Consider the following 16,772-nt stretch of genomic DNA (forward strand, 5'->3'; position numbering starts at 1 on the left):
TTAATTTTAAAAATCCCTCCACAAATCTTTGGTAATACCCAAAAATCCCCATAAAGGAGCAGATTGTTGATACATATTTTCATGTTTCGCAATTCATAATGGCTCAAACTTTCTCAGGATCCACAACCAATCCTTCTCTCGAAATAATATGTCCCAAATACTCGATTTTGGGTTTGTAGAATTCACACTTACTTTTATTTGCATAAATTTGATACTCCCTTAATGTTTGCAACACCGATCTGAGATGCTCTTAGTGTTCTTCTTCATTTTTAGAATACACTAAGATGTCATGAATGAAACTTAATACAAATTGATCAAGGTACTAATGGAGCACAATATTCATGAGACACATGAAGGTCGCAGGTGCATTGGTGAGACCGAAAGGTAGTACCACAAGTTCATAATTACTATACTGAGTTCTGAAAGTTGTATTATGTATATCCTACTCTTTTATGCAAAGTGGATGATATCCAGTTCACAAATCAATATTTGAAAAGATAATTTCCCCCCCTCACTTGATCAAACAGATCGTTGATTTGAGGTATGAGATATCTGTTTTTTATAGTTAATTCATTTAGCTGCCTATAGTCAATGCAAATTCTAAAAGTGCCATCTTTTCTCTCAACAAACAGTACCACGACTCCCAAGAGTGACACACTCAGTCTGATGTAACCCTTATCTAACAACTCTTGTAGCTGCTTTTTCAATTCTAATAGTTCTTGGGTACTCATTCAATACGAGGCCTTGGACACAGGTGTAGCACTTGGCACTAATTCAATTGAGAAACCTATGTCTCTATGAGGGGGTAACTGGGGAATTTGTTCACGAAACAAATCCCAGAAATATCTTATTATAGGTAATTGGTCTACCCTTTCGGTTTATTCTTATTGTTCATCTTTCTCCACATGAAGCATATAAACTTGAAATCATTTCCTTGTTATTTTCATTTGTAAAATTGTTACTTGTCTACCAGACACTCGTTTTGGTTTTCCTCTTATCAAGAATGATTTCCCCTCTGAGTTAATGCAAGTTAGAGTCTTTTCTAAACAATGTTTAACAACTTTTTGTTGTTCCAACCAAGTCATACCAATTAATAGGTCATGCGACCTAAGGGAAGGATGTTTAATCTGGTTTCTGTAGAATATCCATTTAGATCCACTATAAATTGTTTTAACACAAGGCTCACTTTTTGTTTGGTACTAGTGGCTAGCTGTACCAGCAAAGAACTTTTAAATTTTTTTAGTTTTAACTTACACTTTTCCACAATCCGAGGGCTAATATAGCTTAACCTAGTCCCAGGGTATATTAAAACAGACACAGGTTGGTTTTTAATAATACCTTCAATGTTAATCACTGTAGATTGATGTTCTTCTTGTCGGTCCGCTAATGACATGCTAATCCTCAAAATGTTTATGGCCACATTGTTCATTGTAGATGCCTCATGTGCCACTTGAAAAATATGAATTGACCTCAGGTTACGAGGGCAATCCCACAACAGATGTGGTTCGCCACAACCCCAAAATTATAGTGGATCTCTTTCTTTAGTTCCCGTGCCCTTTTTTCTTCCCAACTCCATGGTTTTTGACCCCATGTAATATTGTGTCAGTTAACTTTGATCCCCTTTATTAAATTTCTTCCACTGGTGGTCTTTCCAAATACTTTTCAAATAAGGAGGAAATTTCATCCCAATTTTATGTTTATCCTTATTCTACCATGGTCTGGAATATTCATTCTTATTTATGAACTGTTGGTAGCAAATTATGGTCTTCCTAACTGCTTCATCCATATTCCTTGGATTATCAAATTCAATTCTTTCCTTATACACTACTAGAAAACAATTCAAAAATCTCTGCACCTTGGCTTTTTCTTATCTAATATAGGGTATATACCACAGTAAGTTAGTGAATTTGGTCACAAATTCATCCATGGTAAGTTTCCCCAACCTCATCTCATGCAATTTCTTTTCCGGGTCGTCATGATACCTCTCGCTCAAATAGCAAGATTTAAATTTTTGCTCAAATTCTTTCCACAAAACAATTTTCGCATCCAACAAGCATATAGTTTTTGTCTCTTCCAACAATAGGGTGGCCTGTCCTTGTAGTTGATAAACAAACAATCTTTCTTTCATGTTGATTTCACATTCATACATTTGAAAATACTTGACCATATTCAAGATCCAAGCTTCCACATCCTCCTCCCTTTCCCCGTCAAAGGTAGGAGGTTTTGTATTTCAAAATTCTCCCTCTAATTCCCTCTTTCTCTTATCCTTATGGGATTTAGAATCCGTTTTATTGGATTCTTATTCACTTTTACATTTTTTTAGCATCATCCGTACCTATTTCCGTTTCAGCCCTTCTTGCTCTACACTCTTGTGACTAGATTTCTCTATCCATTCTCTAATTTGTTTTTCCTGTTCCTCACTAGATTTTATTAATATTTCATTACTACTTCAGAGATGTGACAATTCCCATTGAAAATTCCTCACTATCTTTAAAAGGTGAGAGGGAATTGGGTTACTACCTTCCCCTAGTTCCGCATAGAAATCATCCCCTCTGGTAATAGCTTGGGGTGACTCCTCCATCTTTCATTGCAGTCTTCTTCCTATCAAAACATCCTAACTAATACCAAAAAATTCCCATCTAATACTAATCTTGTGCAAACACTAACTAGTAATGGGGCCTCTATTCAAGCCCAATGTAGAAATCCAATCTTTAATACCATTTGTCATGAACATACTTACATAAACAGTTTTTAAATTTTTTTTCTTTACTATAGGGGTGATAAAAGTGACTTTGACCCTTTTAATAATTGCTTACATAGAGTTTCCTCATGTCCTCTTTTAACATCAAGGTGACCTCTATTAAGAAATGGTTGTGACTAACTAATCAACCTCCCAACACATGTGTTTCTATAGATATCCTTGCAACTATATAGTTATGTATGCTCTCATTTTAATTCGCATATATATGTGTGTGTGTGTGTGTGTAGGAGTTCATAGTGTTTTAATTCTATTACCACCATGGATATAAATGATGCCCATTAATAAAACCATTTTGTATCACTATTTGAAACCCCCAAGTATTGGTTTAATTATTGATAAGCTAAACCTTTATGTTACCTCTCGCGTTTCTAGCTAGTTGTTATGGTGATTTAACGTATATGATGTCTCAAGGGATTAAGTCTTAATGCCTTCATTGATGACCATTTAATACCTCTTAGGCCTTAGTACCCACTAGGTCCTGTCTGGATGTTGCTTCATTTGACACTTATACCCTCACCCTCACCTTCTACCTCCAGCGTGCTCCACGTACCCTATTCTGTATGCCACTACACTTAGCCACATGGATCTTGTTGTAGTATACCGAGGGGGGATAATATGGGGTATAGAGGGAGGTACCCAAGGGAATAATGTAAAAATGGGATGGGATATAGTAATAAATAAGGTGGTTAACCCGTATCATGTAAGGGACCACAAGTAGTTACCAATAATGTAATAAGCCCATGGTATTAAATAGATGGTATTGAGGGAACCATGGTAATGACCCATGGTGTTGTATGTATGAGGCCTATATAGAGGCTACAAACTCCCCATTGAGAGATGTAAAGGAATATTGTATGGACAAGAATATGGCTTGTGGAGTGCTCTCCTTCCTTAACGAGTGAATGTATGGTGTTGCCCTACCTTAAGGGTTTGATCAATAAAGAAGTATTTCTATATTCAGATATTATTATTTCTTGGGTTTATTTCTATTACCTTATATTTTTGGATCAGATCTATAACAAGATTTATCACAAAGTGTTACTGCATTCTTGAGGGGATATAATCCTGACCCCATTTGGTTTTTACTCTACCTCCGGGACTTGAGGCTCCACTTATCTTCACGTGTCTTCTAATTTAGGCGGTCTCCATTTAAAGAGTTACAGTTTTGTTGGTCTGGGTGTATCTTGAGACGGGTTTACCTTTGTTCCTTAGGAAATTGTTTGTGACATGTTACTTAATTTATGATGTTATAATTTATTCATATGTTCCAAATGAAATATTTATCTTTCTTGTGATATATATACTGTTTACAACATCTAATTCACGCTCTAGTCGTCACTATTCTACTAAATTTGAATTTTTGATTCATTATGTTGATACAATCTTCTGTAAACTATTTGGGGTTCTTCCTTCTCTATGTTGGGAGTTTTTTTATATCAACAAGCTGGATAATTTATCGTGTTTAGTGTTAATGAGATGATCATTCTATCTAAGGAAAACTTTACCAAAATTGTCTTTGCTCATTATACTATTTCAAATTTTAATGTATAAGTTGGGCTCATGATGAAGGTCTCCACAAGTGGTCCTATAGAACCATGTTCATCCAAAATACTTATGTTATCACCATTTTATTTCTACACTACTTTACTTAAGGACTATCATGCTTCTTGGCCTTTGTTCCTATTTGTTTTCCTATCACTTCTTCATGGAAATTGGTTTATGCTAGGAAGCTTTGCGATTATCATGCACAATTTTTACTCTTGTCATATGCCCTTCTAGATGTTAAATAGTTTACATTTCCCCTGATTGTGAATTCAGTATAGACATATGTGATTTGGTTACGCTACTACTTGAGCTAGAATGATTAAATAAAATGTTAATTATGTGTTTAGAGAAAAATCATTTATTGCTTCCTTTCTTAAAGATTTACTATGTATAATTTACCTCTTTTTGTTAACTATACATGTGAAATTTGTAGCACAACTTAATAGCATCGTTATCTACCAAGTATCATAGGATTAATGTGTAAGATCATAATATTCGAAATGCTACATTTTGGTAACTCAATTGAGTCCACAATTTCGAAAATAAAACTACATGCATGGTGCTTTGATTACATCTTATAGCTTGATTTAATGACTCGGTTGCTAGATACAGTTTTGGTATGGCTTCCTAGGTTACTGGGCGTGTAGATTATCCTATTTCCTTTCCCCAAAGCTACATCCGAGAAGCAATATGCAAGATTTCTCTTGCATTCCCCTCTGAAATGCTTCTTCAATTCACTTCGCTATTCCTTTCTTCCATGCTTTTATCTAGTTAAATTTAACTGTTGTACTCATCCCAAAATTATAATCCATCCACCACAAGGTGTGTTTTGGCTGTCACGTTTTCAACATAAATATTATTTTGTTTGAAAATTCTACGTTATCACTATTTCTAACTTGTTAGCTAATTTACTACAGTCATATAATTTACATTTGTAGAAAACAAACAAGTATATAAAGAGTGCATCCACACAGTACCCATATTTCACCTACATATGAATACATGCAACTGTGTGTGTGTATATATATATATATATATATATATATATATATATATATATAGATAGATATATATATATATGTATATATATATATATATATGTATATATATAGATATATATATATATAGATATACATATATATAGAGAGAGAGAGATATAGATATATACATATATATACATATATATATATATATATCTATATCTCTCTCTCTCTCTCTCTCTCTCTCTCTATCTATATATATATATATATATATATGCATATTCTGATACAACAATTAATGTCTTCTTTATTTCAACGGTACAGGTCATACGTAAAGAAATATTTGAGTAATTGGAGTACATCCAAGGAGGATTTTTCCTCATAGAAAAATTTCATATTTCTTATTTAGAAATCAAACTTTTACAACTAATCATGTCTTAGAAAAAATTTAATATGCATTGATATTTCCATTACTATAATCATAGCATTCAATTGTGAAAAATAAATATAATTGATTAAGATCCACTTATACTCCATTTAATTTAAACATATCAATTAGCTGTACAAAATAACGACAACAATCACCTCAAAGTAGTAGTTTAATCTGAATAATAACTTGGAAAGAACAATTTGCATCCCAACCATGAACCTCCTCCTTTGGTTCTCCCTCATGTTGATATGTTTCTTTTCCACGAAATCAACAACATCTGCTGTTGTGGCAAAGGCATTTTTATGCCTCACTTTCCCTAGCAAACTTTCTATAACGATGTCCCATTTTTCTAGGTTATGCCAATCCCCATATCCTAGGAATTTCCTATATATTTTTTTGAAAATGATTATTTTTCTTCCTTTAAATTTTGTCTTTTCCACTACGGTGCTTATTCACCCATTCTAGTGTTGTTTCCCCCGCACTGGGTGATTTTTCTATATTTTTCTCTCCTCATCTCGTCAATCACATAATTTCACACCAAGTATTTTTTTGAATTGATTTGGGAAAGTTTTCCTTTTTATCCGTCCAATCCATCCACCCTAGGTCATGGACTAGAATAATGATCTCATTCTTTCATTTGTTCTTTCGCAAGTTAGTTCTTCAAATGATATATTTATTTATTTCCAAACAATTATTTACCTTATCATAGTTTTTACACAAAGTAAATCCTCACTTTCATACCATTTGTAACAATGATTTGACTACTAAAACAATAACAATAATTTGACTACAACAGTTTCTGAAATATAGGGGGTATTACACCCACACTCACATAAAGTAGTCGGTCAAGATAGGAAGATGTCACTCCTTTCTCAGGTGAATATGGGGTTTGCCAATATGAGTAGAGGGCCTTTTGTAGTCATTAATGAAAATTCGAATCTCAAGGCTTTTCCTTCTACTAGGATCTTTCGTCCCCTTGGATGATTTTCCTCCCTTAGAGCTTGAGAAATTTATGAGTTTTGTCAAACCAATCATAGGGGTTTCCATTTTTTACTGATCAAAGACACAAATCTCATCTCCACCTGTGTAGATAGGATACAAAATTGGATAATAAATTGATATGGTTGTATTCCAGTCCTATATGGATGTTAGCATACACTCAAGGATTAAAAATCCATCAGTGGTTATGGCATAGGAAACTATACCTTTATTTATATTGGATTGAGGGTAAGAGGTGGAGACAAAGGGTGGGCTAAGTTCTCCTCATCCCATACCAAATACTTTAAGGATGTCCAAAAACCAAAACCTTCACCACAAAACCCTAAATATCTCTTTAGAACTTATTTTGTGGCAAAATAAGCAGCATTAAGCCCCTTCCTTGAAGTGGAGAACTTTATAAGTAGATTCACAATTGCATATTATGAATGACACGTGATTATTTTCCCTTTCAATGGATTTTTTCCTATATCATCTATTCTCTAGGAATCGGTACACAGGAATTGGTCTCAAAATACTATGCTACATTTATGCTAAAAAATATTCTCTTTTGTGTTCTTCATTTAGTTAGAAGAATGACATATGGTTCTCGATTAGAGACCCTAATATTCAGGCTTCTCTAGCCTCTTCTTTGAACCTTAATTTCTGTATTTTAATTGTTTCTCTATGTTGGGTCTCGAAACTTCGGTCAAAGTAATACTCCCCAATATTCCCATCCATTTGATACACCTAGATATCTTTAAATATGTGGGAAAGTTACTAGGATACTTCATCAAAAACAACTCTAATAGTATTGCAAAAGGAGTGTTCACAATCGTTCACATATGTGTGGATTTGGACCTTAGTAAAATATTTATGAATAAAATTCGTTTTTAAATTGAGAGGCAGGGTTTATTCACAAGCAATGGATTATGAAAACATTACTTTTCGATGTAAGACTTTCCATTAGATGAGTCACCTTAAAAATTCCTACCCCTACACGCAAGGACCCTGTTTGCACCACGAAGACAAGAAAATGAACCATGAATGGAAATATCCAAAAGGATCTATAGGATCCAAGACACTATTGTTTAAGAGTAGAATAACACATAGAAATAGAAGTTATCTAATTCCAAGTCTCAACCTTCCAACTCAACTAAGTTGCAGGTTGAACCATATCAACCATTAGTAGAGGAAGCTTATCCTTTGATCAATATGGAAATATGCTCAATGATCATTTTTCAACATCAATGAGTGGGCAAAAATTTACCCATGAATTAGATCACTTAGATAATGACAAGGAAATGGAAAATATGTGAGAGAATTTAGCATTGGACACTTCTGAGGGAAATCTGTTCCTGATAACTACTCGAAATGGATAGACATCCGAAAGATAAAAGGAAAGGAGAAAAAACCCATGAACAATATTGGGACTTGAATTCAGGGAGTAAAATGTATTGTTGTATGGTGTGTTTACTAAAATATTGATGTTAAAAGGTAATAAAAATTGATTACTAAAATATTGATGTTATGTTACTAGTGACTAACCATGCTTGACATAATGTATACAAAAAAATCTGGTTAAATATGATTTGGTAACATTGTGTATAAGTATAAATTGTAGAATGTTGCTTTATTATTACAATGATTGATTCTACTAACCCATTAACCCAAAAACCCTAACCTAATTATAATGATTGAATATTGTTGAATATTGTTACATATTATTGCCCACAATTGACACTATATCATTTAACAAATACTAAAAACAAAAATAATGTCTAGACATAAATATTGTTGACCATGATTGAAAATATGTATTTGTATCTATGACTAGGTCTAGTGGTATTACATCAACCCCTTGAACATATAAAAATTACTATGGATATGCCAAAATTTAAGCTATAATAATAAACATTATGTCTCAAAATAAAATATTTTGTATAATACTCTATTTAATTTTTCATGGTGGTTAAATTCTTGATGTATAATCCTTTTTATTATTATCTTGTAGATTAATTTGATCAATATATATTACAATAAAAACCCTAGTTATTGGGTTTAAGAGAATGCTTTAAATATTATAAACTAAAAAACCATCAAAAGAACTTTGCAAAACCCTTTATTAATGAAAGCACATCGTTTTATGTTGGTCTCAACATGTATTTACTGTACTAATTAAATTTTAAATTTTAGGTTATCGAAGGATTTGGTAAAGGTTTTAAAATTGTGTGCACATTATGGACTCACTTAATATTGACATGGTAAGTCACTATTGCATATGATTTTTAATGGAAAATCCATTCTTTAAAATGTTCAAAATACATGCATTTATTGATTAATACCTTAGCTTGAAAATTTATTGCACATTTTTTACTTTTATTTTTTTCCTAGTAAATCAATTTATAATCATTAATATTCTCATTTAAATTTTACTGTTTTGTCTTAAAAAAATTATATTAATAATTTTAAAAAACGTTTTCCATATATTTTAAAAGTCTTTTAGTTTAAACTATTTCAAATGTATATTGACAAAATTATTTATCTATATTTATAATATTATTTTTTATACTTTTAAGTCACTTTTATGATAGCTTTCCATGGTGTATTGGAATATTATAGGCCACTATTGGAGGATATTGTTAAATTTAATCTTATTGTGTCAATTATTGATGTCAATGAATCATTAATTTCATTACTTATAAGACTATTTTTCTTATAGTTAGCTAAGGTTGAATATAGTTGTGAATGGTTGATAATATGCTACCAACTGCTAGCCATGTTTCACATAATGTCTATTTGAACACTGAGATGAGAAGTGAATTTGTACTTCATATATTTTAAGCAATTTAAAGATCACTCAACATTAACAGAATTACACTGCAAGAATAGTACATAGGAGTTATATTAACAATTGATTTTTATCTTCACGGAAGCTACAACTTCATAATGTCTATTTGAACACTGAGATGAGAGGTGAATCTGTATTTCATATATCTTAAACAATTTAAATATCACTCAACATTAACAGAATTACATTGCAAGAATAGTACATATGAGTTATCTTAACAATTGATTTTTATCTTCAATGAAGCTACAACTTTAGTTTTACCATCCACAATCTAAGGAGATACAACCCCTGATTATTAACTAGCCACTACTGGAAGGAGAAAAAAAATTGTAATTATAAACTACCATCCTATGGTCAAGTAAAACAAATCAATAATTTAAACTAATTTTCATTAATTAATTCTTTGTATTGATTGATTGTAAATATGAACGTAATATAATGTTAATATAATTGTGTTGAGTTAAGATATCTTTATTAGATGTTAAAAATTAGTAACTGTATATAAAAAAAACTTATTTAATAAAATTATAAAAGAAATGCTCACAAGATTCTAAAAACGAATAGATAATTGTCATAATAGATATTAATCATAAAATATACATCTAAATACGACAAATTTAACAAAGTTAGGAAAGAAAAGTTTACGAGATCCTAAAAATTAGTAACTATAATAAAATTAGGAAAAAAAATCTCACACGATTCTAAAAACTATTGACTAAATAATAACATAAGGACTACATAATCTCAAATAATGATACATATTTGAAGTAAATAAATATAAGAATTTAACTCTTTAACCCTTCATATTAATTAGTGTGAATATACTTTTGTTGAGTTAACATGTCTTTATTATTTAGAAATCACATATTAAAAGATCAAATAAAGAAAATATATTAATTAAAATATATATATTACTTATTTAAATTAAATTAGTTGATATTATTTTTATTAAAGTTAAATTAGAGAAAGATATACTAAAAAAATAAATTTGTAATTATAAACTCACATCTTGTAATCAAAGTAAAACAAATCAATAATTCAAACTAATTTTTACTAATTAACTCTATGTTGAGTAATTGTATATAAAATAATAACATAAGGTTAATAGGGTAGTGTTGAGTCAACATAACTTTATTAGATCATAAAAATTAGTAATCATATATAAATAAAACCTTTTTATTAAAACTAGGAAAGAAATTCTCACAAGATTCTAAAAACTAATAACTAATTATATCAATAGTTATTATTTATATCCTTAAACTATTTGAAATTGAAAATAATTATTATTTCTATCCTTAAATTACTTGGAATTGAAAATATTCGACTCAGGTTTGTATAATTTAGGTCATGATTGTTTCCATATAACATTTTAGGTAAACAAAATTCAATAATTTTTAAAATATAGAAAATTTGTGGCCAATAAATCTATGACCAACTTATTTAATATCTTCATAATGATCAACTGATATAATCCCTTTAATGGTATCCAAAACCTATGCTCAAGTAGTCGAAAACAATATATTTACTATGAGGCACTATTTAGATGCCCTGAAAGACCTCTTCACCATTAATAAATTTGGACTCTATTTTGCTTCATAGTTTTGGGTTAGTTTACTTGGTTAGTATGTAGTTGATAGTTAGTTTTCAATGGTCTCTGGTGCCCAATGTCTATGTCAATATAACTACATTTTTCTTTATTATTATTCTTGTGCAAGAATGTTGCATTGGGTTTGGAATACCTTCCAGTTTCTCTCCTTCACCTCCATTTTCATGATTTTTTTTGTAAAAGTAACCTTACAATTCTCTAGTTTCATCTAAATAGAAGATGTATAAATTAAATGTCACAACTTTTAATGTCTATGCACTCTAACATTCCAAGCACTACATTAATGCAAACTACAATTGCAATCTAAACAATTCTTTGATAACATTCCTTAGTCTCCACATACACTTACCAAATCTTGGGAAAACTGAAATCCAATATTTAAAATACTCGTTATTAATACAGTCTACTTGTGGCCAAAGTGATGTTTCCCTTCTTGAATTCTCGAGATTTTTTTTTTTTAATTACAAGTAGGCGTGCATTTACACGGGGTTTGGATAACTTGTTTCAATTAAGAATTATGATGAATTTTAGCTTTAAAATGAATCAATTAGTTTTGTGATGTAAAAGCGAGAGAAAGTCAAGATAGCTAGATGCCTTTTTAAAAGAAAATACTGGAAGAAAATATTTTATATGAGTTAGAGAAACTCATAGATAATATTTTATGTTACTTAAGACTACTATTTATACAACATGGCAATTTTGTGTATTTTTTTAGTTCTTTTGGAAATTAGCACTACATAGAAAATATGACATGGATTTAGCTTGATTATGCATTTGTTTGTGAATCACATTTCATTCATCCATAGAAAAAGAAATATAATCCATAGCTTCACAATTTCAACACATAATTCTAAATTAAAAATTATAGATATGGTTGAATAGTAATGAACACTCTCTTCTTTCACTTACATGATACACAAGAGTCTTTATGATATATATAAAAATCTATAACTCCATGGTTATTGCTCCAAAACCCAAACCAATATCTTCTCAAACAATTATCATCTCTTGCCATTCATCTGGCAATAAAGAGCAACCTAGGCACTTACTCTCTCCATTTCTATCAACGGTCAGTCCCCAACGTGACACAGTAAAGAAAGCCCGTTTCGTAGATTATAAAGTGAAGGAAGAAGGCCTTAGGTGTGATTTCAAATAAAGTGTGTTACTTCCAAAGATGCAAAGAGCTAGCTTGACAAGATCTGCGATTTTATAACCTTGTCAAAATAATGTTAAGTGAACGTAAGAGGTGTACTGCCTTTATATTTAAATTAATTCTCAGATGTGAGTCTCACATGAATTGGTCGAGGGTTTCGTTTAATGCATTTTTTTTAATTAGTATGCAATAAAATCATTTTGTTTAATTAAAAATAGTAAATATAAATTTGATTTATTTTTAAAAATTATTAATATATTATTTAAATTTTGGGAATTTAATATATTTTTTATTATTTCTAATTTTTTTATTTTTTTAATAATAAATATAAGAAAGTGAATTGATGTTATGTATATTTTTTTAAATAAAAGTTAATATATTTATATGCATATTTATTTTGTAATATAGTTTTCAGAATTTTAATTTAATTATTTATAATTATTATATGGATGATAGCATGTAACATCTTATAAAATAGTTTAAAAACAATGGTATAGTAATTAGAAGAAATGGTTTTTTTAGGGGTATTTTTTTTGGTTACTTTTAACCAAACCCAACACAGATTTTAAAAAAAAAATGATTTTAAGTTGTTTAATTTACAAGATTCAATTGGAACAACAAAGGATTTACAAGGCACTAAGTCCATTAATACAATAAAATATATATCTCAAATAACAAAAAAATCACAATTTTGCTTGAAATTGTATAGTATCAAAAATTTATTTCATTTATTAGCTAGACTACAACATTTTAAAATATTCTTAATAAGAGCCACAAATAAAGATTAAAATCTATATCAAAACCTCATAGTTTAAACACAGAATTCTAGATTAAAGGTTTTCGATATGATTGAATAGTAATGAACATTTTGTACTTCACTTACATGTTACACAAGATCATATATATATATATATATATATATATATATATATATATAACTCCATCGTTAGTGCTCCCAAACCCAAAGGAGAAAGATTTTTATTTTAATTCATTAATATTTGCTCAAAATATATTGTATAATATATATGTTATTTTATATAAAACAACATTCAATTTTGTAATCAAAATCAATATTGTTTATTGATAAAAATTATTGTTTTAATATGAACATAATTTTTTTATGTAGAGTTTTGATTCACTATTTGAGCAATCAAAGGATTTCCACAAACTAGTTTATTTATCAATTAAATTATTCACTCCACATCTCAATTTCATAGTTCTTGTTAAGGTACGACTATAGGATTAGATTTGTTGATTAATATAGCATTAAACAATGTAAGTTATAAGTGTTTATCTATTTTTTCACAAAACATAATTTCTAAATTTAGTAGTAAAGACTACTATGCCCTGTGTAACACTTATTTAAAATGTATTTCTATCTCTTCAAAGGGTTTATAAATAAAGGATAATATAGATGCCATACTATTATTTTACATATAATAATAAATAAAATTTATAATTATATATATGAATGAGATTAGTTTTATATTCACACCCTCAATTGCAATTACTAACACTATAACTTGTAAATACTTATACACGCCCTTTAAAAACACTAATTAATTAGAAACACTAGCATTATAATTAGCCATTTAATTTATACATTTACAATAGTTGATAATTAAATTAAAATTCTAGAAGCCCTATTTCAAAATAAACACACTTATCAAAGTAATTATTAAACTATTATTTAAAAAATTAATTTTCTTTCTTTTATTTCTAAATTTTTTATTTTTTAGCTTTTTCATAACATATTTTCAAATTAATTTTATTTTAAATGCATTTATAGATTCCTAGAATTATAAATTTGAGTTGTTAATCTATAGAATTCAAATGTATTAATGTACATTCTATTTATATATTGAAAACTGAATTTTAATCAACAAAATAATTGTAATATTGAAATATGAATCTCTATACTTTGTTTTGTTTTTGTTTAAAATGTGTTTTTATCTTCTACAAAATTTATATTTATAGATAATGAATAATATAAATGTAATATTATTATTATTATTTTTAATGTAATAATAAGCTAAATTTTAAATTTAATTATTTATAATTTTATATTTCCACTCTTGATTGCAATTACTAACGCTATAACTTCTAAATACTTATAGACACCTTTTAAAAACACTAATTAATTAGAAACACTAATATATTAATGTATTATTAGTGTATTAGAAACTAATTAATTATTGTTCCCCTCATAATTATTAAACTTTCTTCTCTCCTAAGTCTGCATTTCATGTTTGTAAGTATTCAAAGTGTGAACAAAACAAACAAGTTTCCAAACCTAACTATTGATTGAATCATTGATAAAATAAGGAGGGCTACAAAGCAGCAAGTCCCTGCCAATGCAAAAAGTTTCAAACATCCTGAGAGACTTGTACAGATATTGACAGCCAAAAAAGTCATTTTTTCAAACACGCTAAGAGGCTTGTACATGATATAGACAACCAATTCCAGGACCATTAAAACAGGCATCCAGATACAATAACTTCAAGCTCGCCAGGAGATAAGGCTGATAAAAAACCCACATTCATGCCTTTAGTGCAGATGAGAAGAGGAAGATACTGGTTCATTCAAGTTGATCCTGCAATTCGTCTTCAGCCATAGTGATTGTGCATAGGCATTTTTGAGATTGTCATGGCTATAAAAATCTTCTCCCCCAACACACAAACAACCTTTGAAGATTTCATTTGCAAAGTGCTTCATGGGTACTTTTCAGTGCATGTCTCACTTGCTAGAAGAGACAAGTCAACAACTAATTTCACTTACCATGTAAAATCACTAGAAATCAGATACATGTGAAATATCTGCCAAGCAACCTACACGAATGGATAACTCCAACTCTACTGAATATTATATTTGTCAAGAAGAAGGTGCAATATTCTACCCTATCAACAGTTTTTTGGGAATCATATTTTTCCCATGATGTTGCTGGCTTGGTTTGGACCACCATTACACAATAAGTTCCGAGCAGTGTTGTGAGACTTAGTTAAGACCCCTGAGACTTTCTATGTGTCTCCAACTCAATCCTGAAATGGGTAATCAATATAAGCTTGCCCTGAAACTTGACTGAAAGTGGAAATTTCCAAAACCCATTGAATGGCTAAGCGAATTGAAGTTTTGATAATGTCACTTGTATGGATACTCTGTTAACCTAAATTGTAAGGTCTTAGTGACAACAGAAATCGAACTTACATTCAACAGGAATGACAATTCTGCTTCCAAAGGGGAAAGGAGGGATAACATGTTCTCCTTCCAAAGGAGGAAACAATAGGCTTAGATGCTCAAAGTTCAAAGCCTGAAGAAGATACCCAGGATGACAGGTATGTTTTAAATCACCAAGGGAGGGTTTTTAAGAATGTATGCTATCCCAAAGTCTTGCATTGTCATTCGAGGAAGGAAGCCCAAATCTGTTACATCATCATCCAAGGAAGGAATCCCAGAATATGTTAGCAAGAAATAGAAGCAAAATGAAGCAAAAGAAGGGACAAGCTATAACAAGAAACAACATAATCCACCTGTCTTTTTTTCAAACTACATTTCCATGTGACTGTGAAACACTTCTCGGCAGGAAATCCATGACTAAGGAGGCAGAGCATGTGTTTTGGGAACTTCACATTGATGGTTGACAAAGGTATCGAATCACGGCTCAAAATTGAGAAAATTAATTCAACAACACGACATTGTACTTTCAAAGAGAAAGATGCAACACATGTGGCTTCTTGAGCCATGATGTAGCAGTTGTGAGAAAAATCGGAAATAGAGAGCAATTTTCAAATGAATATATGGAAAACTACAAAAAGAACAATAGCTAAAAACCATTCAACTTTAACAAACAATGTAAGATTATCATATTACAATCTAAATGGATCTCAAATTAGATTAAAATAGGAAATTCAATATAACCGATTGCTCAATATTAAATAGAACATCATATTTCTTACAAAATGATGATTGAAAGGGATCTTAAAATGCAAGCAGATTATCTTTGAAGTAGCTAAATGTCTTGTGTCTGTAGCCTATGGGGCAAGAACTGATCGCATAGAGAGAGATAACTGAATATTAGCCCTTAGGAATTTCTTACTGCAATGAATCCAATATTGCAGCTGAATACAGTAAGACTGTAAATGAATAGATAAGTTGAAATAAGTCTACAAGATAAATTCCTTACTAAAATTGAGTACTACAAATATGAAGTTGCTGCAGATATCTGTCGGTTCTCTCAAATTCATCTTCCACTGAGATTTCTTGTTCTTAATGAAAATAACTTTAAGGCTTAGAAGTTAGAATAGAAATTAATTATTTTTATTTCTTGGCTTGCAGAGGGCTTTCTACCATTAAGACTGGAGCGTGATTAAATCTTCTCTGAATACTGCATGTAGATTTGAGAAATATCAAGCAGCAAATTCTCAAAATGAGGCACTCCACATTGGATTAAGGAATATTTTTATCCATTTGCAAT

Source organism: Pinus tabuliformis, chromosome 6, assembly GCF_031772625.1.
Source record: "Pinus tabuliformis cultivar Carrire ecotype Pingquan chromosome 6, CPIR1, whole genome shotgun sequence".
NCBI classification, from domain to species: Eukaryota; Viridiplantae; Streptophyta; class Pinopsida; order Pinales; family Pinaceae; genus Pinus; species Pinus tabuliformis.